General features: G+C 36.4%; 1 pseudogene across 1 annotated transcript; it reads left to right on the top strand.

Annotated features, from left to right (window-relative positions):
• The first annotated feature begins 18747 nt into the window (after positions 1-18747).
• On the top strand, positions 18748-19506 carry LOC309823183 (dnaJ homolog subfamily C member 30, mitochondrial-like; annotated as a pseudogene). The gene has a single exon. The product of its transcript is annotated as a dnaJ homolog subfamily C member 30, mitochondrial-like (transcript).
• The last annotated feature ends 8130 nt before the right edge of the window (positions 19507-27636 follow it).

Below are 27636 nucleotides of genomic sequence, written 5' to 3'. Positions count from 1 at the left end.
GTGTGTGTGTGTGTGTGTGTGTGTGTGTGTGTGTGTGTGTATGCAACAAAAAAACCCTGTGATTGAGCCTGCACAGCACTTATCATCTTATACTGAAGTTGCCTCTTCTTTATGCCCCATCCCCGCTCCTGGCTGAGGGTTCCTTGAACAGGAACTATGCGTTGTAAATCACTCTGTCCCCTTGCCCATTGCAATGCCTGATATAAAATAAGCATTCAAAATTTTTTGATTTAAAGTATTAAAACTATTTTTGATAATGTAATAAAGAGGGATGTCCCTGAATATTTTTTGTTCTTATAAGAAAAAGTATAAATTTTCTTCAGGTCAATAAAAACTAGTTAATGTTCCAGTTGTGTATCTTGGATCATTAAACATACTGATTTCTCCTAGAACTGGTTCATTTTCATAGAATTTTGTGGACTCCTTTCATAGGTCTCAATGCTCTCATTTTTCTTAGTGCAGTTAAGTCATTTAAGTAGACCCTTGAACCAGAGCTTAGCTATAAAAATTTAACAAGGTAAATGCCAAAGCTATTCTGATCCTTTCTACTCTCTTACTATGTACAAATAACGTCAACATGCATACTAAAAACTATCCTTCTTATAGGGCATCTGGGATTCACATTCTAGACCCAGGGGCTCTAGACACAATTCAGGAAAATAAGTGGTAGAGTTAAATACCCTATAAAACAAAGATTTTGGAGTTTACAGAAGTCCTCACCCTGAAATTCTCTGGGAAAACCAAGTTACAAGTTGATGGAGAATAGTCATCATTAAATCAAATTTTCCCACTAAGTGGGCTATCTTCTTTCTTCTTTTGAACAAAGATAATTTTCCACTTAAATTAGAATTAATAAAAGTGACAACAGTAATAACAATAAATAAGAATTTTAAACCTGATTCATAATTTCTATTACATATATGTACATATATATGTATTATTAGGTTTTCCTATTCCAAATGCTATTATCAATTAAGCATTATTGTGTTCTAAGCACTTAATATATATTATTTTATTTAATTTTCACCAACAGTCCTGTGATATGAGTGTGTTATTATCTACTTTATAGGTTGAGGCTTAGAGTAGTTAATAATCATACAAGTTTGTACAGCTATCAAGTAGAACTGAAGTCAAAATCAACTCTAAGACCCTTATTCTGAATGACTACACTTTATCACATGTCAGTATAATATTACTAATGAGGATAAAAATCTGAAGAACAATTATGAAATGCATGCTGGATTTAAGATCTTGCATAGTGTCCCACTTGCCACTTTTCAATGTGCATGATGTTACTCAGTGACTCTCTAGCAGAACACATTTCTGCAGAATCCTTTGATTCTTACTACTGTGGTAGAGGAAGGAACAGGCAGTTACCCTTGGTTTCACTTCTGTGAACTCCATTTCAAGAGTATAAGATTTGTCTGACATATGGTGAACCCTTCAAGCAAACATGCTCCCTTGAACATTCAACAAATAATCTAATTTGGAAAAACCAAATACCACAAGGAAAAAGTAGTACTCTTGTGCTATTTTCTGACAGATTTCCACACCAATGATTTATGGAAGTGTGTTAAGTTTGGGATTCTTATCTGAAGCCAAGAAAAAAGCCCTTACATTTTTGAAACCCATCACCCTCAATGATGGAAGCCAAAACCTTGGAACGTTTGCTGAAATCAAGGATGAGAGAACACAGAATGTCATGTACTATCAAGAACTTGTTGACTTTCATATGGTTCTCATTTATTCTCATACATGGCAAATCAAAAGCCTTGGGAGGAAGCCAATACAAATTGTTATAGATAACACTATCTGAATTTAACTGCCATAGGTATGCTTTATATAATAAACATATATTTCATATCAGCAACTCAGCAACACAAATATGGGAAAAGACCATAGTTAAAATTCATTTGAATACTCTCCTTCAGAGAATGATCAATTTGCCAATATTATTATTTATCTTGGGCTAGAGATCCCTTAATATTCAATTTTGTTCCATGTTTCTGACACTAGAGATCATATATATATATATATATTCATACTCTATGAAATATTGACATCATGTTACAATGATATCTTAGGGTAATAAAATCATTTCAGCATATGAATGTTTAGTATGTGCTTCCAGAATCAAATAGATTAAATTGTTCCCAGTTTCATTTTCAGAGACATTTTACAAATGGGAATTTTTTCTTTGTTTAATTGGCTACAGTTCAGTTTGAGGCATCCTTTGATCATGGAAGCCTCTAGCATTACACATAATATTTAGTCTAATAGTGATGGATCGTTTATCAAATGTCTAATACAGTGTCAGGCACACAATAGATAAGTAGGCACACAGTAAGTATTTATTGAATTAATTTAAAAAATATTATTGGAGGACAAACGAGTCATATTACCTTTTTCAACTAATATGGCATGGATACTCTGAATAATATACAATTTAGTTCCACTTAGATAAATGTTTCTCTCAAATATTTAGAGAGAGTGTTTTGTAAGACAAGTCTAATCTAATGTATAACCTGGTTCATGGCCTAATCCATAAAATAAACTGCTTACTGTTTATTGAATGATAAATATTTTAATGCAATATCACTATGGGTAACAAAAGAATCTTATTATATCTCCCTGCTGTGAAGGAAGGGATCATATATATATATGACTTACTAATATTTAAAGGATTAGTAAATGCCAAAGTCAAGAATAAGATTAAATTTTTTTGAGAAATTCTTTTCTTCTAAAAGAGCATGTACATAAGAAATCAAGAAATATTAAAGCAAAGTGTTTTTATTTGTTTTTAAGGCAAGTTTCAGTTACTATGGTTACAGAACTTCAGTTAGTGACTTAAAACACTAAATCTCTTAAAGTCATTATCTCAAGTTTTCTGTGGGTCAGGAATTCACACATAGCATAGAGCAGAGCAACAAGTTGTCTGGCCCTCAGAAGACTCAAAGCCTGGGGGTTGAAATCATCCAAAGGCCCATTCACTCATGTCTGTTTATTAATATTGGCTGCCATTTGGGGACATAGCTGGGCTATTGGCTGGAACACTCACACATGGCCTGTCTTTGTGGACTGGGCTTCTTCATAGCACCATGGCTAGTTCCAAGTACAAGCATCCCAAGGGAGGGGAAGGAGAAAGAAACCTATCAAGAATTGTGGAGTCTGAGGTTTTACCCTTCTTACAAGCCAACTGGTTAGCCTGTCACACTTTCACAGATACTGATGGGAGACATGATGTTTCTGGGTTGGAGACAATGGATAATTTGGCATTCTAGTGATAGCAGTAGAGAGAGTGTCATCATTTTCACATGCTGGTTTCCCAAGCCCTGATTTCCACAGAGAGGACAAAGAGAGCAAGGTCATACCTGCATATGCAGTGGGTTGTGTTGAAGGTAAGGACACCTGTGTTTAAAGAAGCAGTTTTTTAAAATGGGCTGCAAGCAAACCTGCCTAACATTTGTCTCAATGGGAGATATTTTTATCATGCTGCAGAGTAGAGATCAACTCCCTTGTCCTCTGCCCTCCCTTGGTTAAGAATGACTATATAGAAAGATTGGGATGTAAGTATCTTCAAGGATATAAAATAATTAAATGTTGCTTCTTAAGTAAATATTGCAACTTGTGTGAAAATGCATATACTATATGGTGAAATTTGATAGGTTTTTAAATTTTTTTTACTAAATCTATAGATAATTTGTGTAGAATTGATATCTTTACTATCTTGAGTTTTCCAATCTATGAGCATGGTATGTTTATTTACTTAAGTTTTCTTTGATGTCTTTCATCCGTATTTTGTAATTTTCATCATTGAGAACCTGCATAGGTTTTGTTTAATTTATACCTAAGTATTTCACTTTCTTTGGCACAAATATAAATGATAATTTGATTTTAATTCATTTCCACATGTTAATTATTGGTTTCTAGAAAATGATTATTTTTGTGTTTTGATTTTATATCCTGCTACCTTATTGAACTCATTTATTACTGCTAAGTTTTAACTTTTTATATATGCTTTGGACTTTTCTATGTAGATAATCATGTCATCTAAAAATAGTAACAATAACAATTTTATATCTTCCTCTCCAATCTATATGTCCTTAATTTCTTTCCCTTCCTTATTTTTCTTGCTACAATTCTAGTACTATGTTAAATAAGAGTGGTGAGTAAGCATCCTTGCCTTATTGCCAGTCTTAGGGATAAAGTATTCAGTCTTTTATCATAAGTATGATGTTAGCTGTAAAATATTTTGTGGTGCTTTTTATCAAGTTGAGGAACTTCTCCTCTACTCTTAGTTTTCTGAGATTTTTTCATAAAGAGGTGTTAGAATTTTTCAAACGTTGTTTTTCTTCTCAGTTGGTAGGATCATGTGATTTTCTTCTTTAGCCTGTTTATAGGTGATTTTACTGATTGATTTTTGAATATTGAACCAGCTTTTCATACCTTGAACAAATCTCTCTTGTTCATGGGATATAATTACTTAATACATTGCTGGATTCAACACTAAGGTTTTGTCAAGAATTTTGCATCTGAGTTCATGAGAGACATGTAGATGTACTTTCCTTTCTTTCACTTCTTTATTTTTTCTCTAATTTTTTTGTTGGTCTTTTGGTGTCAGGCTTCATAAAATAAGTTGAAGATTATTTCTTCCTCTTTCATTTCTAGAAAAGATTGTATAAAATCATATTAATTCATCTTTAAGTGTTCATATAATTCTCCAGTGAAATTATCTAGGCCTGGAAGTTTATTTCTCTGCAGATCTTAAATTATTAATTCAATTTATTTAATGGTTGTGGGACTATTCAGTTTATCTATCTCACTTTTGTTGAGCTTTGGTAATTTGCAGTCTTTGAGAAATGTACCCGTTTTAATGAGTTGTCACATTTATGAGTGTAAAGTAGTTTGTAGTATTCTCTTGTTTCTAATAAGTATGGGGTCTGGAATACTAGTTGTTTTATTACTAACATTTATGATTTGCATCTTTACTATTTTCATTTTCATTAGTCTTTCTAGAAGTTTAACATGTTTATTGCTTTTTTGGGGAAGAACCATCTTTTGTGTCATTGATTTTCTCTATTGTTTTTTATTTTGATTTTCATTGGTATTTTCTCTTTTTATTATTTCTTTCCTCCTACTTTCTTTGGAGTTTTTTTTGTTTTTGTTTTGTTTTGTTTTGTTTTGTTTTGTTGCTCTTCTTTTTCTAGTTTCTTGAACTAAGAACTTAGATTATTAATTTGAAGTCTTTCCTTCCATTTAAAATAAAAATATGGTTCTATAAATTTTTCTTTTATCATTACTTTAGGCACATCTCACTAATATTGATACATTTTATTTTACTTTTCATTCAATTCCATGTATATGTTGTTTCCTTTGAGACACTCTTTCAACCATGAATTATTTAGAAGTATGTTGTTTAATTTTCAAATGATTTTCCTGCTGTCTTTCTGCCATTGATTTCTTATTTGATTCTATAATAATTAAAGAATATACACTATATGATTTATATTCTTTTAAATTTGTTCAGGTTTCTTTCATGACCCAAGGTATGGTCTGTCTTGGTAAATGATCCATGGACCCATCAATAGAATGCTGTCATTGGGTGGAGTATTTTTTATCAATGTGTATTAGATCTTGTTGGTTATTAGTGCTTTTCAGATATTCTATATTATTGCTCAATTTTTTCTATTTCTCTTTACATTGCCTAGAGTGGGGTTTTGAAGTCCCCAACTATAATCAAGAATTTTCTTACTTCTTCTTTCAGTTCTGTTCATTTTTGCTCCATGTATTGAGAAGTTCTGTTGTTGGTGCAGGCACATTTAGGATAATTACGTCTTCTTGGTAAATTGGTCCTTTTATTATCAAGCAATAACTTTCTTTTTCCCTACTAATTTTCTTTGTTCTGAAGTCACTTTATCTGATATAAAATTAGTTACTCTTGTTTTTTAAAATTAATTTTTGTGTAATATATTTTTTTTAATCATTTTATTAATAGCATACCTGTGTCATTATATTTGAAGCAAATTTTTTGTAAACTCCATATAGTTGGGTCTTGATTTAGTACCCACTTTGCCAATCTCTGTCTTTTAATTGGTGTATTTAGATAACTTATTTGTAAATTAATTATATTGTGACTTAAGTCTACCAATTTACTATTTTTTTCTGTGTTTTCTCACTGTTCTCATTCTGCTCTTTCTCTTTTCTTGCCTTCTTATAACTTAATATGTTATTTAGAATTACGTTTTGGGTTTTTTTTAATGTTTTTGAGTATAACACTGTACAATTTTCTTAGTAGTTGCTCAAAGTAGTATAATAAACATTTGTAACTCTGAACATTCATATAAATTCTGATAATGTTTAGGTGAACAAATGTATCTTTATTTTACCTACATGAAATGAAAATTGGTCCAGATGCTTTCTATAGGTCCTTCATATTCTAACATTCTTTAATATGTGATAAATATTCAGTATTTTAGTATAATGTATAATTCAGTATTATACATTTATTATCATTTGAAAGTTATAGTGCTACATATGAAAGAAAACCCCGTATGTCCTTGCTACATGTACTGATTTTTTAAGTGAAAAAGAATGAATATATATGTATGTATATAGGTATGTATATCAGATAAAATAATTTTTGAGATGGTCATATATTTCTATAGGAATTAATATTAAAGATGATTTATTATTCATGCTACTGAGCAGAGTTTTTTGCACTGACCTGTCCAGAGTATAAGGAGTTAATTGAAAACATTTCAGGCCCCTCTTGACTGTTTGTAATAATTCTGGATTATTTGACACATGGGAGGAATTCTGCTAATTCTTTCCTCTTCCAAAAAAAGCATCTTCACTTAATTTTTGTATTTTTTATATTTTTACTATATTAGTAAAGGTATCGATGGCTTTAAATTTTGTAAAAACCACTGCTGTAATGTAAGCTCACATCTGTGATTTGTTTACTTGGTTGTAGATCACTGAACAACTGAGACAATAAAAACAAAAGCATGAAATTAGCTGAGTTATCTATTAGTACTAACAGAAGACAAAAAGTCCACGCATTTAAGCAACAAATACTGTGTTTTTTGCCTGTTTGCTTGTTTTAGGATACCTACTCTGTGTCAGGCATGATTTCAGGCCCTTGGACATGTTGGTGAAATAGAAAGGAAAAGAATGTAGTGAAGATGAATGTTGAAGTTAATGCTGAAGCCAAAAAAAATGTTAGTCCTTTTTGACTCTTGTAGAGTTCAGATGCTAAGACGATTTGCTCTTCCCACAATCCATGTATCATTAAATAAACCCACATTCATTGAGTAAACTGCATTTTTCTTAGTTTTCTACAGTCTGGAACAGTCTAAAGGGCACCCTTAGTTATTGCACTTCTGGAGGATTGGGTAAAAGATTTATTTATATGTTCCCAGGTATTTTGAACACTAAAGAGCTTTTTAAAAGTGACTACTTTGAATGGATAAGTGAATAAACATGAATATCATCAGATATTATATGTCACTGTAAGTACTTCCTCTTATGCTTGTTAAAAAGTACTGTGGTGGAAAGGAATCAGGATTTAGAGTCAAACAAACCTGAGTTCAAGACCCTTAGGTATTTTTATTAGATGAACTCAGTGCTGGCTGAATTCTAGAGATTCAATTTATTCACCATGTATATAAAATAATTATATCAAGCTAATACAGTTGGAAAAATAAAATGGAATATTATAGATAAGGTGTTTTCCTTAGTTTACCTACTCAAAAAGCATTTTTCTTTTCCCTATTTACTTACCTTGGTCCAGTGAAAAGCCTGGTTTTAGGATTTATGTTCACCAAAATTGAACTCTGCAGGAAGTGAGCACAAAAGGTAAATTTTGGGAAGACATTTGGGAACCATTGTTAAATGTTTAGTCAACTCTGATAATAACTTTTTACATTAAAACTGATCAATAATTATTTTCAAAATACAGAACAAGCTTTCTCCTATTTCTCATTGCTACTAAAATGACTTTTGTTTTTGACATTTGAAGTGCGTAATAATAAAAAGTATATAAGGTAGAAAGCTTCCTTCAGTGAAATAGAATATCTTGACTTTCTATGGAAGCTAATTTTCAGTCCCAACTTAAATAATAAAAAACTCAATTTCCGTTTCCTGGTATTAAATTATAGGCCATATATTCCTGGTTTACAGTGGACTACATACACTTAGAGGCCTGGAAATGTTGTTTAAAATGAGGAGATGTTAAGTGTGGTAAATGGCCACTCCATGAGCACAGTTTCCTGCTATGTAGGACACATAAATTATTAGATTTAGTCTGAAATGGTTGAAAATGTTTCCAACATCTTTTAACAATTAAAAGAAAAAAATGTGAGGCTCTGAGAAGATCTGATTCATTCAGCAAATTTGTATTCTGATTAAAAGAACTATTTGATCCTACAGAGTAAGTGCATGGAAAAAAGTTGGCCAGCTGTTTGATTCAGTGTGGTTTGTTAGAGAAGAAAATATGGCTTTCATGCAGGGTTTTAGCCTGTGTAGCTTTGTGATTGTATTTGTTTACCCATGGTGGAAATCTCCTTATTAAATTGTGGGCAAAAGGCACTTTTATTGGTTTTCTTAACAGTAACTGCTTATTTCAGGAAGCATTAGATTAAAATGTTAGATGCAGATCTCTGGAGTTGATCTCATAACAGAACTAGAGTACATGACTTGATACTTAGACATGTGCAGAAGACAGACGGTTTCCTAAAGGGCTGAATGCAATTTCTTCTTTTCGTTCTAAAATGAATTTTAACAATTTTTTTCTACCCTTAGTAAAGATATGGGCACATACATCAAAAGATGAAGTTTGAAAAAGCCTCCTCTTTAGTTTTACGAGTATGCAGCAACTGAAATTTACATGGTTATAAAACACTACTTAAAAATTAAAAACTCAGTCCTGTATGTACAGATGTGCCATTGTTAGTTGATCTGCTCTCATTAGCTGTTATACTATCAACAGTATTATCAAAATGACACTGATCTTGTGCTGTTTCCTCTTCTCCACTGCTAGCTGTGTATTCCTCTTGTACCTGGGCCAGTTCAGCCATACATCTTGTGTACTGAACCATATGGAGCGTGTTTTTGTATGAACTCTCATGATTAAGGACATCTGTCTCAGCCCCTATTTTTGCCTTCAAGGGATCTTTGCATCACTTAATGATATAGCTAATAGCATGTTTTTTATCATGAAGTTGGCCATACACAGCTTTACTTGGGGTTCCACTGTTTTCCTTCCTAATAAAAACACATGGATGAGTCTGTATTTTACCTTTCTCTCTCTTTTCTTCTTTATTGCTTTTCTTCCTCTCTCTTTCCCTTCCTTTTTCCTTATTTCTATTCATATTCATTGTGTGTCAGCCGTACGCAGGGCCTATAATATTCCAAATTGCAGGTTTTCAATACTGTAAAGATTGTCTGCAATTTCGAAATGCAATTCACTTTTGTATTCAATTACGTGTTTTGGTTATAATTTGTATTCGCTGAATTGTATGTGTAACTTTTCCAAATATTTTATTATAAGTAATATGATTCAGATTCAAATCTCTTAGATTTATCTGAGAATATTCCTAATGAATCTATCCAAAGTGTCCACATGCCTCATAAGTTAACAACACAAAATGTTGATAGTTCTATATCAAAATTCTAGTTCTTCCTACTTTAGAGATGTTCATCATAAGTTAATCATAATTATATATGATAAGCATTTAATCAAAATCAAATTTTAATCACTTTTAAACAGATATAGTAATATTAAATAGATAGGAAGGACAATGATAATATTGAAACTCTCACAAACACTAAAAAGTAAATTTAAAATATGCAAAGTTATTGAATCAATTACATTGTATATTGTTGATTTCACTTTATAATTTGTAAAAGATACTCTTTCTTTGTTGATGCAAAGATAAACTTTATTGAAAAAAATCCTGAATAATGAAGATGTCTGAGTTAATGTAAACTACATTGCAAACTTTCGTCTTCGTTTGTTTTTCTCAAGGGTAAATTGTCACTAGTCTCATTTATTGCTAAATGCAGTGTTCAACTATGTTTCCAAATAATTCCAAACAGTAGAGTTGAATATATTTAGACGATCTAAGTGAAAGCATATTGACTAGTGAGTTAGAAATATTGATATTTATTTACTCTTCCTAGTGCTCATATTTACCCTTCAAAATGCATCATATTTTCTCAACAGAAATATTATTGAGTATCTATGGGTGTCCGGGTACTGTGTGTAATACACTACAGATACAGAGAGTCTCTGCTCTGGTGGAGGAGTCTACTTTTTTAGGTACTGACAGTTTGAGAGGAAGATATAGAAACAATAATGACAGACTGTTCTCAAGAGTGTAGATTCATAAATAGAGCAAAGGCCAAAATTGGTACATTTATCACTGATGTGAAGATATTGATATTCCCTAAATGCAAACATAGTTCTGCACTGTGACTCGTTTTTTTTTTTTTTTAACATCTTTATTGGAGTATAATTGCTTTACAATGGTGTGTTAGTTTTCTGCTTTATAACAAAGTGAATCAGCTATACATATACATATGTTCCCATATCTCTTCCCTCTTGCATCTCCCTCCCTCCCACCCTCCCTATCCCACCGCTCTAGGTGGTCACGAAGCACCGAGCTGATCTCCCTGTGCTATGCAGCTGCTTCCCACTAGCTAACTATTTTACGTTTGGTAATGTATATATGTCCATGCCACTCTCTCACTTTGTCACAGCTTACCCTTCCCCCTCCCCACATCCTCAAGTCCATTCTCTAGTAGGTCTGTGTCTTTATTCCCATCTTACCCTTAGGTTCTTCATGACTTGTTTTTATATCTCATAAGTGAGATATAATTTACATACTATAAAATTCACCCATTTTAAGTGTACAGTTTTGATGATTTTTAGTAAATATTTATAATCGTGCTACTATCCAGTTTTTAGAATACTTTCCTCACTTCAGAAATTTCTCTTGTACCCTTTTGCAGTTCCCAACTCCCAATCCCAAACCCAAGCAAATACTGTTCTGCTTTCTATCTCTATAGATTTTCCTTTTTTAGAAATTCCATTAAAATGCAATGATACAGGGCTTCCCTGGTAGCGCAGTGGCTAAGAATCCTCCTGCCAATGCAGGAGACATGGGTTCGAGCCCTTGTCCGGGAAGACCCCACATGCTGCAGAGCAACTAAGCCCATGCACCACAACAACTGAGCCCACGTGCCTAGAGCCCATGCTCCACAACAAGAGAAGCCACTGCAATGAGAAGCCCATGCATCGCAATGAAGAGTAGCCCCACTCGCCACAACTAGAGAAAGCCCACGCTCAGCAATGAAGACCCACGCAGCCAAAAAAAATAAAGTACTCTGCCCATTAAAAAAAAAAAAATGCAATGATACATAATGTAGTGTATAACATATTTACACTTGTCATAAATTTTTTAATCTTTCTTGGCTTTCCTTTTACTACGAAAACTACATTTTGAAATGTGGGAGATGCCTTTTGACTAAGAACTGTTAGCTCGCTCAAGAAAGCCATCCATTTTTAGAGAAGAAACAAATGGAGATGTAGGTGTGAGGGACATTTTGACTTTCATTCTAAAACCCTGAATGTCCTGTTTTCCTCTTCATTTGTTTGGTCTGGTGGGGTTTTACCTTGCTCCTTTATCTGCTGTGTATTTCTCTGTCTTCTCATTTTGTTTAACTTACTGTGTTTGGAGTCTCCTTTTCACAGGCTGCATGTTCATAGTTCCCATTGTTTTTGGTGTCTGCGCCCAGTGCGTAAGGTTGGTTCAGTGGGTTTCCTGGTGGAAGGGACTATTGCCTGTGTTCTGGTGGATGAGACTGGATCTTGTCTTTCTGGTGGGCGGGACTGCATCTGGTGATGTGTTTTGGGGTGTCTGTGACCTTAGTATGATTTTAGGCAGCCTCTCTGATAATTGGTGGGGCTGTGTTCCTGTCTTGCTAGTTGTTTGGCATAGGGTGTCCAGCACTGTAGCTTGCTGGTAGTTGAGTGGAGCTGGGTCTTAGTGTTGAGATGGAGATCTCTGGGAGAGCTTTCGCTGTTTGATATTACATGGGGCTGGGAGGTCTCTGGTGGACCAATGTCCTGAACTCGGCTCTCCCACCTAAGCGGCTCAGGCCTGACACATAGCTGGAGCACCAAGACCCTGTCAGCCGAACACTCAGGTACGTGGGGAGTTTCTTGCCTTTTGGGAAGTCTGAGGTCTTCTACCAGCGTTCAGTAGGTGTTCTGTAGGAGTGTTCCACATGTATTTCTGATGTATTTGTGGGGAGGAAGGTGATCTCCACTTCTTACTCCTCCACCATTTTGAAACTATCCCCCCCTTATTCTTAAAAATTTCCCCTCATAATGAATCACAATTCACAGGAAATTTCTACTCCAAAATTTTAAAAATCTACATTCTACCTGAAAAAGGAGTCATTTTTGCTGACCTCTCTCTCTGCCTTCCCAAAAATAATGTTTATGCCACTTTGCTGTTTATGCCACTTTGTTGTGCCAACTGATATAACTTCTATTTTGTTGGTAGGTTATGCTATTGTTGTTTTGCATTTTCTGAAGAACAGAAAAACTAACAGGTGAGTTAGTTCATTTCACACCTACCACTCTTCAATTATTAAAAATTTTAAAGCATAAATGGATTGAAAATACATTCAAATGCAGTCTGAATCTCTGTTGGGAAGTAAAGCTTTTAGAAGAAAATTTCCAATCCTGCTTACTGGAAATTTTTAGCAATAAGTAATACCTTAATGTGTTTCCATCTGCAAGATTTTCACACACTTTTTATCAGGTACTAGAAAAACACTGAATGTTAATGTCCTCGATTTTTGCTGAATTGTTGTACTATATAACTCCTTTCTCATTAAATATTTCACCCACTTAATTTCACCAGAAGTAGTGTTTTCACAATGCATGATAATGACAAAGACAGAATGAGAGGAAGAGAGAAAAGTCCATCAGTTTCTGAGTCAAAAGAAAAAAAAAAAAGAAAACCTCTTCTTTTTCTTATGTGTCACCTTTTTCATTTCAATAAAGGAAAATTAATACATTTGCAAAACACTTTTTGGAATGTACTTAAATTCTTCATTTCCAACTTAAATCAGAAATCTTATGCGTGAAAGCCTTCATGTGTGTCTATATGAGTGTTATGGTAGAATAGACACATATCATGTGAGATAACATATCCTTGACTCATCCATAAAAACTTGCTGTCAAAAGTATGCTTATTGGGCTTCCCTGGTGGCGCAGTGGTTGAGAGTCCGCCTGCCGATGCAGGGGACACGGGTTCGTGCCCTGGTCCGGGAAGATCCCACATGCCGCGGAGCGGCTGGGCCCGTGAGCCATGGCTGCTGAGCCTGCGCGTCCGGAGCCTGTGCTCCGCAACGGGAGAGGCCACAACAGTGAGAGGCCCGTGTACCGCAAAAAAACAAAAACAAAAAACAAAACAAAACAAAAGTATGCTTATTGATGCCAGCAATTGAATAATTGTATTAACTAATATTCACAATATTTTGTGCCTGAATTTTTCGTTTAAAATTCTCTCTCATTAAAAAAAAAATTCTCTCTCATTGTTTTCATTCTTTTCCTTTCTTTCATGTTTTGAATAGGAGTTTGGAGTTAGGTCATGTGATCACATCATTAAGTCTATATCATTCAAAACCTTCATCAGGATATTGGAAATTAAAAATGACTTATGCATGGATATGATGCCAGAGGCGAAAGCATAAGACAAGGGGGTGTTTCTAAATGTCTTCCAATAACAGAAAACACGGAAGTTATTTGGGATTTTAGAAGATGGTTAAGGAAAAAGTGTAACCTGAAACTAAGGAAACAAAAGTTCAGACAAGATAATCCCAGCATCAGAGAGAGCATTTGTCATTGTCAGAACTCCAAAGGGCAATAAAGCTTTAATCCATTTCATGGACCCCAGGCCTCATGGTCTAGTAATTCTTATGTCACCAAACCATCTTATGATCTGTATGAAATTACAGTGTGTCACCACTCTACATCTGCAATCTTAATGTTTCCGTCCTTTGATTGCATGACAAGAAAACTCTTGAACCAGAGCACTCCACTTCACATGAATTGGATAGAATCAGATGCTCATAATTTTGGAGTTTTATAAGGGCTTTTTAGTTCCAGAATCTCTGTCTGACCTGCGTCCATTTTCAGAATTATTCAGGAAAAATCTTTGGCTGTCTTTTAGTACCGTAAACATTTTTTTAAATACTGAGAAAGATTTCCAAAGCTACATATAGATTCACTTTCTTCCTCTTATTTCTTCAACTGTGTAACAGCTATGGAATCTAAAAAGTGACAATTTAAAATTATATTAACTGATTTCAAAACATAACTTCTTGATGGTTTCATCACCCTCCCAAAGAAGCATTATTGTCTAGAATTAATATTTACCAAAATTGATGTCATAATGGATTATGTGTGTTTTTTTAAATTTTTTTATTGTGAAGCATCAAAAGGGATTGTTGACTTTTTATTTGGCATGAACAAATTAAAGGAGTTTAGAAATGTAATCAATAGAAAAATAAATTTCAAATTATACCCAACTCTTTAAAATTCTTTGTACCTATTTTTCTATCCTGGAAATTACAAACTTTTGCAAAACTCTCCGATAGCCTTATGAATGGTCAATGATATTTTATTTGGCATCAATTTCCCTCCCACATACTGTTTAACACACTGTTCCATTAAAACAGAACTGGTATCTGAACAACTGCTCATGATAAGAGCTATGCAGTTTATGTGTTTTGTCTAATATTTTTCTGTAGAAAATTTTGTAATCTAAATGTGTTAGAAATCAAAGCAGGTTCATCAGGAAGTCTCTATGCAAAAAAAGAAAATTGAACTCTTATAGTCATTTACCTGTGCTGCCCTAAGTAAATGGTTTTACATGCCAATTTGTGCTTTCATTTTTCTTTCTACTGCAGACAAATAGTAGTTATCACATCAAGTTGAGTTATAGTTTATTCATTTCCAAGGATCACAATAACTGTGCATTGCTAATAATTATTCCTACAAATTACATATATTTAAATAAAAACGCAAAGAGCTCCTGGGGTAAGGGAAAGATACCCATTTGCACAAAATACTCTGCTTTGAGAAAAGCAGTAGTGGTATTGTGACTAACTGAATTTGGAAAATATTATATGCTCTATACCTCCTATTGGTGAATCTCTATGCTTGTATCTTTATTAAAGTCTCTAGAAAGGCAGCTCTGAAACATCTGTTTAACTGTGCTCATTCTACATCATTCAAATTTATTTGACCACAGAACACTTTTCACTAGTATCTGTTTTGCAGAATACATGCTGGGAAACTATTCTGTACTGCACTGAATCATAGCACAACATTTTGTACCAACAGAGGCTAAAATGATTTTGTATTGTTTTGTGATTTTTTAAGTTTAAAAGTTTTGTGGCAAAATATATCAGGCACACTGATTATCAAGGGACTTTTTATCTATTAGTGTGTGCAAGTTTTGTCTCTTCAGAACTACTGATTCAGCAGAGTTTCATCAATGAGGATAGAATTAAATACTCATACTTCCCAGGATCCAGCTGGTACAGAACACAATTTTTATTTCATCAAACCTAAATTAATTTAGTATTGTGTGCCTTTTTTATGTCTGTTATACAGTACAAAATGAACTTCTCTGAGAATATGAATTATCTCAGATCTGGTTGCTATTATGAAACCCTTCATAGCTTCATACCAGGTAAGTGTGAGGCCACCTTGCAAACAACAACAGAAAACAAATATTCAGTTTTCGTCTGATGAAAATGTATAATTATTAAACTTGAAAAATAACTCTCTTCCAATAGAGGGATACTCAGTTTTCTTTAGAGTGAATCACTTTATCCTGAAATAATGCCCAAAGACATTAAGAGCAGGCCAACCCAAACAAAAGTGCTTGCAAAGGTACTGAGATATAAATCATCATGGGGCAAAACTGACCTGGTTGCAGCGCCAAGATGAAGTTTCTTTGACAGTTTAAAGTTTCTCAAGCACTGCTATAAAATATGAGATGTGATACCCCTTATGTCAGTGAAATTTTGATTTGCTTACCTTTCTTCACATTGCTCCAGTATTGATCCAATGTCTCTTTGATGACTTAGTTAGTTTGATGTAGCTAAACATGTGAATGGTAAATGTTCTGATGTCCCAGGAGGTCCGAAGGAAGGGGAAAAAGGAGCAGTAAGGATCAATGCTGTTTGGGCCAGGATTTACCTCAGTTTCACTTCCACAATAGTAGAGAGAGAATTAGCAACATTCCTTCTGCAGCTGTCAGCAGGTCATGGTGCTTTCTTGCTCAATGATTAGACCTGCAGCTGTAGCAGCCACCTGGCTCTCCTTGGGGAACTGGGTTGTATCTCAGGGTGTGAGACACAGAAGGAATGGAATCTGAAGGTTTCTGACCACTGTTTAAATACAGCCACTCAGTGCTGGTCCTTTGGTTGCCAACATATACTACTATGTTTAGCATCATGATTTTTGACAGAAAATGGAAATGTAAGCTATGACACATGAAATTGAAGGCAGTGACATATACCAGAATCGATCTGAAGGAAAAGCATCTTCATATATACAAATTCTCCCCTAAGACACTATCTTTATCTATTATTTTTAACCTTACCCTGACCTCTTTTTAAAATACTGTTGCCACTAACTAAAGCAATGAGGTCACCTCAACTCTTCCTTGACAGCTTCCAGCTAACAGTTTAGATTCTTAAATAGTTCTGCATGTTTCTCTAGGCTGTTTCAGCCAGACCAGCCAGTCACCCTGAGATTTGCAATATAGATGCCATATTAAGGCTCTTTATGGCTAGAAAAATGACACGTGGTACTTATAAAGTTGAACTGAAATGTGTCTAATTTTGTCACAATATTCGGCAAAATTACAACTGAACATCTTCAAAGAGATTTTAATGATTACAAACAGTCTCCAACCAGGAGCATAGTCACTGATGGAAGTAAAACTGCTTGAATGAAGGAAAGATGTGAGAATGTTAATTTATATCTACATTATCAGAGCTGGTTGTGAAAATGTTTTCATACAAGGCATTTTATCAAGAGTAACACATGGTATAAAGTGAAGACCAGTGTTTTTCACTGAGGCTAATTCTAGCTCATTTTTAATGTGTATCTTCAGACAACGAACGGGATACAGCTGGCTGGTGACCTCTTGGAGAAATATACTGAGCAGGATTCTTCATTTGTCTAATATAAGAGATAGTGTATTACATAGGACTAGGGAAAATTTATCATCATGACAGGAAAAGATAAAGCATCTAATAACTGAGTGATACCATATGTATAATCTTTCAAAAATATTTAGGACTTCTGCCCTATATAATAGCTATCTCAGTTTTATCTGCATCCACTCCTTTTGGTAACTTGTTGTTGAAATCAACAATATAAATTCAATAACTTTCTGAACTTCTGCTAGTGAAGACCTGATTGATGGTTCTAAGAGGGAATAGGTATGAACAGGCAGGAGCTGAACCTTTATTTTCAAGTAGCATCAAGCCAGACACAAATCAGTCAAATCAGAACTCGCAACTATACAGATCAGAAGCTGTTTGTGGATAACAGGATGCTTCCACATATCATTTTTATCTTATATCAGGAGATGTAGGTGATTCCAGTCATCCTTGAATAAAACTGTACAGAATGAAATATTTATCACTTTGTTTCAAAACGAATTAACCTTTCAAAAATATTTAAACTCTATCAAATATAAATTTTCCCTGATGTATGTGTAAGGGAAATAAGATTTCCCAGACATGAAAGTGCAAATAAATAAATAGAGCATTCTTTAAATGTCTTATAGGATACCACCTTGACTCATTCCTACCAGAAATAAATATTTCCTGGGTCTCTAATGCCACAACTTCAAGTCCAAGAAGCACTTGAAACAACTATTCAGACTTTGTCTTTTGGGAGCTTTAAGTGTCAGACTAGAGCTCTGAAACTCAAGTGACATCGTGATTATCTAGGGACTTACCTCTGAGTCATGAGAAATAAGTTCTCAACAGCAGAGTTTTGTTTTGCCAGAATAAAAGATGAAGAGTTAATACATAATATTTCCATGAGTGTTCTAGGTTGGAATGTTATTTGATTAAACTATTCAGGTTTAGAAATAAGTTTTCATAACCTCACAATGTCTGTTCGTTTATAAGGGATTTTTTTTAGAGTCTGTAGTCACATACCAACAAAATTAATTTTTTCTTATAAGAACATTGACTAGGTAAAATGATAGGGTTGGTTTATGTGTGGGTGAGCTTCTTCCTTCTAAGCTGCAGCTGTTACTAGTACAAAACTGCCTCTGAAACAGAAACATGGATGCCTACCCAAAACAGGGCTGCATGCTGCCACTTGTGGATGTGTCCTAGAAGAGGTTATGAAAAAGGATTCTCAAGGCCCACAATTCTTATTTTAGTAAATTCTTTCATCTGTTATATTTTGCAGTTTAAATCAGAAGATGTTGTTGCTTGTCTAAGACAAAATGATGCATTATATTGAAGTGGAGAAATCCGCACAGTGACAGGGATACAGTAAAAGCACAGGCTTCCATTTAATAACTGAGAGATACCACATGTAGAATCCCGAAGGTTTACAAAACGGTGTGGGTGGAATCAGGCCTTTCCCTGGATGTGGAGACCTGTTTACAGATGTACTCCAGTAGAATGGGAAATATCGCTGGGCTTGATCAAAACACCATTTGGGGGTCGCGGCTGTTACTATGGAGGGTGTGGCAGGCCCGGGGGTTTCCACCAAACTCGGGATCGGGCCTGGGCCTGGAAGCGAGGATTTATTCCCGGAGCGACGGCCCTTACTTGCGCACGGAGCTGTACGAGCGGCTCGGCGTCCCCTCCACGGCCACGCAGGCGCAGATCAAGGCAGCTGACTACCGGCAGCGCTTCCTCTACCACCGGGACCGCAACTCGGGGAGCGCCAAGGCTACCAAGCGCTTCACGCACGTCTCCCAGGCCTACGTGGTGCTGGGCACTACCACCCAGCGTCGCAGGTAGGACCGCGGCCTGCTCAGCGACGAGGACCTGCGCAGCCCCGGGGTCCAGTCCTCCAAGACGCCCGCCGCCGACCCCGACTCGCCCCGCACCCAGCCTCCCGCCTCTCGGACCCAGGGCCGCTCTCAGGCCTCGTCGGGAGCCAACCGCACCACGCTCGACTTTTACGCCTTCTACCAGGCTCACCACGGCGAGCAGCTGGAGCGCAAGCGGCGCCTGAGCGCCCGGCGGGAGGCCCTTCGCCAGCAGCAGGAGGACCGGGCCAAGAAGGGCTTACGCTGGGACGGGAGCCGAGAGATGGCTTTCGTCTTGGTTCTGCGCAGTCTTCATCATCCTGGGCTTTCGTTTTTAATCGGAGGGCGGAGGGAAGGAGAGCAGCCCCCCGCCCCCAAGAATTGGCCTTTCCTGTCACCTTGAACCAGTTGCCTTCCACTGTCTACCGTTGTCTACCTCTGCTGGGATCCGAAGGAACTGCTCTCCCCTTCCCCTTCCCCACCCGGCCAGCTTAGCCATTGACCTGCACATCCCTACCGCTCTGGTCCAGAAAAGGAGGCTTTTTCATGCCCAAGAAAAAGGCCCCCAATGAGGAGTCCTGAAAGCCCGAGAGGTAGGGGTTTCCTGGAGGCCCTGGGGTGCCTGCTTCCAGATGTTGTCAATTTCTGGAACACTTGCTGTGGCTTTCCTGTAAAGCACCGTGCAACACTCGTCTGTTCCTGCCCCATGTGTGTAGCGTGGGGCTCCTCTGTAACCTTGAAACGTGCAATGTTACTAATTGTGACTGCCAAAAGAAAAATTCTGCGGTTTATAAGACATTTGTCTTTCTGTGAGTTCCCCAAGCCACAGGTGAGACGCAGTGTAGGGTAAGGATGTGATCTGTGGGAACATGGCCATTCTTTGGTGGTCAGACCCCCACTCCGCCTTGTGTTGGCGGTGAGTGTGAGTGGGAAAGAAAGCAAGGTCATGAGCATAAGGAATGAGCCTTCCTGTGCCCATGCTTATCTAATGTATGACCTCGGAGAAGTTACTCTGTGGGCGTGATGGCAGAGGAGCAAATCATTGGCTCTCTTTCGGTCTGTCACACTTGATTATTCATGTTCTAATAGGCTCAGTGATTAAAGTATGATGCCAGGGACTTACTTCCCTGGCGGTCCAGTGGTTAAGACTGCGCTGCCACTGCAGGAGGCGCAGGTTCCATCCCTGGTTGGAGAACTAAGATCCCACATGCTGCAGCTGTGAGAAAATAAATAAATAAATAAATAAATAAATAAATAGTGCCAATAGAGTCAGGTTTGTCCTTGGGACAGTGTGCCTGGCCCCTGGTCATCCCTTGACCAGCCAGCCCCATTGCTAACTGTGCAGCTCCTCCCTTCCCAGAAATAGAACAACAGACTGAGAATGTGAGTCGCCTGAGTGTGGCCCAGCCTCCTGTTTCACTGGCAGTGCTTACTGCAGGCACTACAAGCCAAGTCCTTGAAACATGGCTACTTGAGGCTGTGGGAATTGGGGGAGTTTGAGTAGACTGTACTTCTGAGAGACAGGAGGCACAGGATGGAAACATGCTTCCTTATTCAGAGCTGGCTGAGAGTTTTTTGGGGGTATCTTTCCCCTCTTTTCCTAATTGTTGCAGTGGATTAGCACTTGGCTAGAGCTGTGGTAATCCAGTTCTCTTAACCATGAATCACTGCACGTGGGGTGTGGCTTAGCTGTGAGATGGTAGGTACTCAAGTGTGTATACACTGTTGAGTGTAAAGCTGTGGGGTAGGAAAACCTTTGCAGGAGATCTTCTACAAGGGTAAGGGCCTAAGTAGGTTCTAAACAAAGCCAGAGGTGCTTTGCAATATTAACACCAGTTCCTGCACTCAATCTTTTGTGTGCGATCCTTGGATAAATTGGGATAAATCCATAGCTAGTGCAACTTGGTCTTGGGAACCATTCTGTTTTCTCTAGCCTTGGAGGTTGGGGGCAAACTCTTAGTCATGGCTTTGCAGTAACCATATGATTCAGTAGTAGAGATTGAAGCCCACTCCGGTTCAGACATGCTGGGCTCACAGAACCTTGGTTTAGGGGGAAAGGCATATGTACTTTAAAAAAGAACATTTAATGTTATTATGTTTCATATTTGGAAAACAAGAGGGAAAGTCTGTTCTTTTCAAAACACAAACTACAGGAAGGGAAGCTTAGTAAAATGTACAGAGGCTGGTGATTCTCAACTAAGGAGTTGGGGCATAACAGAGTGTCCTTGGGGCAAGATTCTTTCAAAGTTTTGATCAAATGGAGTTTGGGTTCTTTTGGGTTTTGCTTGTAAAAGCACTAGTGGTCTGTGATATCTGGGATCTTTCTCATGGGCTCTTTGACATAGATCTCTCAAGTTTGTTTTCTCTCAGTGAAGATCACAGCCAAGCACATTCCTTTGGGCCCCAGAACATGGAGGTAGACCAAGAAGGTTTGCGGTGGTGGGGTCCAAACTCTGTGAAACTTCTGGAACATTCCATGCAACTCCAAACAGCATAGTCAATAAAATTTATTAACCATCCAAAAAAAAAGAAACCACTTGGGAAAGTCTGACCAACTTGGATGGGCTTTTAATCTTCATTTAAAAAACTACATTAGTATCAAGTTTGTTTTTCCTATTTCTTCATTGGAAAGTTGATTTAATTATTATGTTGCCATTTTGCACTTCACTTGGACTGTGTACCCTTTGTGAATAAATGTGCATTTTATTAAGTTTTATCATATTACAGGATTTATGTTGAGTTTTAGAAAATGTTATAGAATAATTGGCCAAGTAAAACAATTATCAGGTCATCATTGCAAAGCACAAGATGGTCATGCAAATAATGTCTCATAGGTGATGGTCAATGCACTTAGCTTCAGTCCTCCCTAGACCACAAGCAGGTGTCTTCCTGTTTGAGAGGGGAGGGCACTGGACATCTGGTTCATCCCCCACAGTCCTTGGAAGGGGGCTCATGAAAATTGCTTGGAAAGGCTGTGTGACGGGATCCCCATGCTGGTTCTGGGTATGTTTTTCTTTTGGTTGATTTTGGGGTTTTTTGTTGTTGTTGTTTTTCATATGAAATATTGAAAAGAAATGGTTAGAAATGTCCATCAATTTATAATGTACACCATTCTATAACAATTTAGTACACGTACTTGTCTTATCCCAGACTTATAAGAGTGTTTTTAAGGACTTCCACAGAAGAGGATTCCAGTTTTCATAAGCAATTTATTTTACTATTCATCTTCACGAAGCTCATGATACTATCTGACATACAATATTTAAGACAAAAATTATTTCCGCATCTTTGAGATGTAACCTGGGTGATAAAGAGGAATTATTTATATATACTCCTATAAAAATGGATGAATTTTAAAATGATTGTTAAGAACTCATTTAGCTTTCAGCTACCCAAGTTAAATAACCCTAGTCACTTTAGGATCCTCTAATTTTAATTAAAAGTCTAACAATGAATACAATTTTTTGTAATACAAACTTAAAAGCATTACATACAAGGTTAATATCTGCTTTGTTCATCACCCCCAGTCTCCCAGAGGTAGCACTTCTCAGGATTCATGTATATCTACATAGCCCTAGAAGCTATATATGTATGTGTGTATATATATATATATATATATATATGTATGTGTTTTATATATATATATATATATATATATATATATATATATATATATATATATGAGATTTTTGTCAGTTTTTGAGTATAACTACTCAAGTATTCATTCCAGAACTGGGAAATAATCCCAGAATGGGTTCAGGGATCTGCTGGACCCACTGTGATATGGACCTCAGTCCAAACTCCACTGATCACTTGACCTCCACAAACAAACCCCTACTCTGACTGGTGGACCACAGTGATGTTTTGGGTCTGTAAGAATTAGTATCTAGTCAGAGCTGATGCATAGTAATCCTTGAAAAGTTTGATTGTTTCCCTTCCCCAATGCACAGTCATCCTGGTAAAAGGTCATAGGTCCTTTCAGGAAGGCTGGAGAAAGATTAGCAGTATAAATTTTTGTCATTGTAGCAGGGTACTTCCTCAAGGAGACCCAGCCCTGCTTCATTCAAGGGGTTCCGAATCTGTGGCTATTCACTTATAGCAACTATCTAATTTTCTTAATCTAAAATATGAAGATTTATCCTATTATTTTTTTAAAGATTTATTTATTTATATTTATTTTTGGCTGAGTCAGGTCTTAGTTGCAGCAGGTGGGATCTTCGTTGAGGCATGTGGCATCTTTCCTTGTGGCATGCAGTCTTCTCTCTAGATGTGGCATGTGAGTTTTTCACTCTCTAGTTGTGGTGCCTAGGCTCCAGAGTGTGTGGGCTCCGTAGTTTGCGGCATGCAGGCTTTCTAGTTGAGGCTCATAAGCTCAGTAGTTGTGTTCTGAGGGCTTAGTTGAGGGACACAACTAAGGGCAGATTCTTTAGGCATTCCCAAAACATCCTCAGGTTTGATGATTCACTAGAAGGCCTCAGGGGATTTTAAAAAGTCACACTCATAATTATGATTTATGATAGTGAAAGGATACAGATTAAAATCAGCTAATGGGTAAGTTGCATGAGGTGATCAAGGCAGGAGAATCAAGGCAGAAGCTTTCAGGTGTCCTTTCCCAGTGGAGTCACATGGACATGCTTAATTCTCCTAGCAATGATCTGTGACAACACACACAAAGTGTTGCCAACCATGGAAGCTCAGTAGAGTCTTGGTGTTTAGGTTTTGTCCTAAGAGTCAGTCATGTAGACATGCAGCGTCTACGTGGGCTGACCTTAGCTACTCAGATGCCAGTCACAGAGACAGAAGCATGCATTCACCATAAATCACATTGCTATCATAAATTATCTAAGCGTAGTTGTACCTAGAATCTCAATGCCTCTAGGCATAAAAAAACACACTTATTAGGTAGACTGTTCCAAGGACTCAACACTCACCTCCCAGGAGCCAGCCAACAGCCAGTCCTGAAGACACTCTTTCTTGGGAATGTGCAGATTTGAGCAACACAAGTGTGCTGAGTTAACCCTTTCCTGCAGAGACTGACATCTACTTCCAAAAGTGGACATCACAGTAGTTATCTTACTTGCTGCTGCCCTTATTTACATCACTAGAGCAGATAAAGTCTTGAGCAGAGAGACCGGATGGTGGTATGGGCACACATCATACTCTCTAGCTCCCAATTCTTGGGTTGTATAATAACTGAAGTCTACTTGTGCTTGTCCTACGTTGGAGCCACGGTGAAAGGTGAGATTAGATGCAGTGGGCTTTTTGAGGAATGCCAAGCTGTTTTCCAAAGGAATTACAATATTTAAAATCCCCACAAATAATATATGAGGGTTCCAATTTCTCCAGATCCTCACCAACCCTCTTTATTATAGCCATCCTAGTGGGTGTGAATGGTCACATTGTGTTTTTAATTTGCATTCCCTAACGAAGAATGATGTTGAGCAACTTTTTCCCGTGCTTGTTAGCATTTGAATATCTTCTCTGCAGAAATGTCTATTCAAAAATTTACCCATTTTTAAATTGGGTTAATATCTATATCTTTATATTGTTGAGTTGTAAGAATACTTTATATGTCCTGTATTACAGTCTCCTTTCAGATATTTGATTTACTGTCTGTCCTCAGTTCAATTACGGGGCAAAGAACTCCCAAAGAGGCTTCCAGTTGACTCTAGTGAGATACAGAATTGATTCTTACTGTCCACTCCCAAAAAGATTATGATGAAAAGAGAATTAAACTAGGAGCCAGAACACCTGATTAGCCTCTTATCTTTATCAGAAATGTTGTGAGGCATTGGGCAAGCGCCATTTTAATCTCTTTGAATACTGCAGCCATGTAAAATGAGGCGGTTGAAATAGATATCTCTAAGTTCTACTCCGTATCTAGAATTCTATGATATTATGTTGATTAGAGTCAAAGTATTTAAGTGTTCCTTGATAGCTTAAAACTGGAAGTTTAACCTTCAAACTAGAAACACATCTGATGTTGAAATTAGCTGATTTATTTTGAGAGAGCTTAGCTTTGATCTAATGCATAGATTTAGAACATCATGATGTGCTTTAAACACAATTTAAACATAATGACAGTCTAAAGAGAGAATTACTGTAACATCCAAAGTTTTAAAAAGAGCTTATATTGCAATTGTATCTTTAATTAGCCTGAGCTTCAAGTAAAGTCCTTGTAAGAAATAGACTGCCATTTGTTTGTTTGCTTTGTTCCAAGGAGCCTCTACACAGAGCTTCAACTAATAGTTGTAATAGAGTATAGGTAAAACTTTAATTTATAACAAACATATGTTTTTTTAATATTTATTGCAACTCATTATTAAACATTGATTTAAATGACTTAAAACTAAATTTAAAATTTTTGGTTTGCTTTAATAATAACTGGATAAAAACATAATCTGAAAGATTTTTTTAACTTTTTATTTTATATTGGAGTACAGTTGATAAAAAATGTTGTGTTAGTTTCAGGTATACAGCAAAGTGATTCAGTTATACATACACATGTATCTATTCTTTTTCAAATTCTTTTCCCAATTAGGTTGTTACAGAATATTGAGCAGAGTTCCCGGTGCTCTACAGTAGGTCCTTGTTGTTTTTCCATTTTAAATATAACAGTGTGTTATATTTAAATATAAGTCAATCCCAAACTCCCTAAAATTTTTTTATTTAAAATTATGATGGAAATCAATATAAATGCAAGGTTCACAAACTAAAAATTGGACTCACTTTCAATGTGGATTACATTTCTCTATTTTGTGGTGGCAAGCTTCCCATTAGCTTATATTTTAATTTTTTCCTTTTATTATGTTTCTGTGGATGTTGTTTTTAAATTGTTTATATCTTGCCCTCAACTTTAGTCAAGCTGACAAAAAAAAGGAATGTACCCAATAACCACTTGAAAACATTGATCTAAGGGTGAGAATTTAAAAGATTGTTTAAAATGGTGGTTCCAAGGCCTCAATCTGATTCACTCAATATAAAGTCTATATGAAAGTAAAAAAGAGATGAGATGTGAGAAGCAATTAGCAATAAAGTTGACAAACAAACATTCAAAATTTTTAAAAAAGAGATATGTCAGCTTTCTGAGTTTAATTTGGCCTAGTTTAGGGCAGTTACAGAGGAATTTGTTGAAATATTAATTTTATGAACTGGTAGGAACCTCCTACTTTCTCTTTCAATTTCTCATTTCTCTTTTTTATTATTATTGTTTTCACCTTTAACGATGAAGAATTTTTGAAGAAGTTGATGTAACAGTGAAGTATATGACTAAGTTCCTGCATCCAAGGTGCTTAAGATCCACTTGGAAACTCAGAATGTTTACCAAAAAAAACAAAGATTAAAAAAAGAAATATACTCATTCCTCCTGTAATGAACATCATAAAAATAGAGTTTCAGTTATGCAAATAGCATAGTCAGACACTAATGAGTAAATCATAGATCTTTTCTATAAGAAAAAAGGTACAGATATTTGAAATACATTTTTTTAAATATTAAGAAAATAATGTTAGAACAGTTTTCTTGAATACAGTTTTGCATATTTTTAGTTGAAAGAAATGAGGTTGAAAATAAACAAATTTAGGAAGATGAGTACATTCGGTCTTGTTTTGCATGGTAGAATTGGTGGAACTTTTGACAAACTTTTTATACAGTGACTCATGCAAAAGCTAATGCTTTAGAAAGGTTCTTCTGGCAGCAGTAGATAGGGCATATTTAAGGGGGCAAGAAGACAGCTGAGGAGATCATTAAATTAGCCATATATGTATGAGTCTAGGTCACTCAGACTAGAAGACGATAACAGCACTGGGAATGGAAAGGGGAAAATGAAAGCAGCAAGCAGTGCAGGAATTTACTGAATGTAATAATTAAGCGGATTGGAAAAAAAGAGTCAGGAAAAATTGCAAGAATGTGAGCTGAAAACTTAGAAAATGAAAGCTCCAGCAGGAGAAAATAAAGCTGTTTGTGGGAGAACCAAGTCTGGGGAAAATTTTGATGTCTTTGATCAACATAGGGAGTTGAGACAATGATCAGACATTCCATTGAAAACAACTTTTATATGGGGCTGAACCAGAGAAATCTGGTAAATTTAGAAATCATTTCAGTGGAGTTTATAGCTGACATCATTAGAAGATATGAAACCTCCAAGGGAAAAAATAAATGAAGAGCAGAGGGATAAAACATGAGTCCTGTGGCACAATTTCAACAATGACTGAAGTGAGAGGACCCAGGAAACAGAAGTGGCAAATAGAGAGTAATGGATAGAACTGGAACCCTGTAATGACTGTGAAATCAGGAAACAATTTCAAGGAGAAGTCACACAGTTTGGAAAAATTAGAGGTGATGATCACGAAGAAAACCTTTGCAGTTTACAAAAGGAGATCACTGGTTAACTTCAACTAGAGCACTTGTGAGAAGTCAGAACCTGCATCAGGGGATTAAGTCAAGAAATTAGCGCGGCTTCCCTGGTGGCGCAGAGGTTGAGAGTCTGCCTGCCGATGCAGGGGACACGGGTTCGTGCCCCAGTCCGGGAAGG

The sequence above is a fragment of the Grampus griseus genome, assembly GCF_964374135.1.
Source record: "Grampus griseus genome assembly, chromosome: 5".
Lineage (NCBI taxonomy): Eukaryota > Metazoa > Chordata > Mammalia > Artiodactyla > Delphinidae > Grampus > Grampus griseus.
Note: the sequence above shows the minus strand (reverse complement) of the source record. Positions and strands in the feature narration are given on the sequence as shown.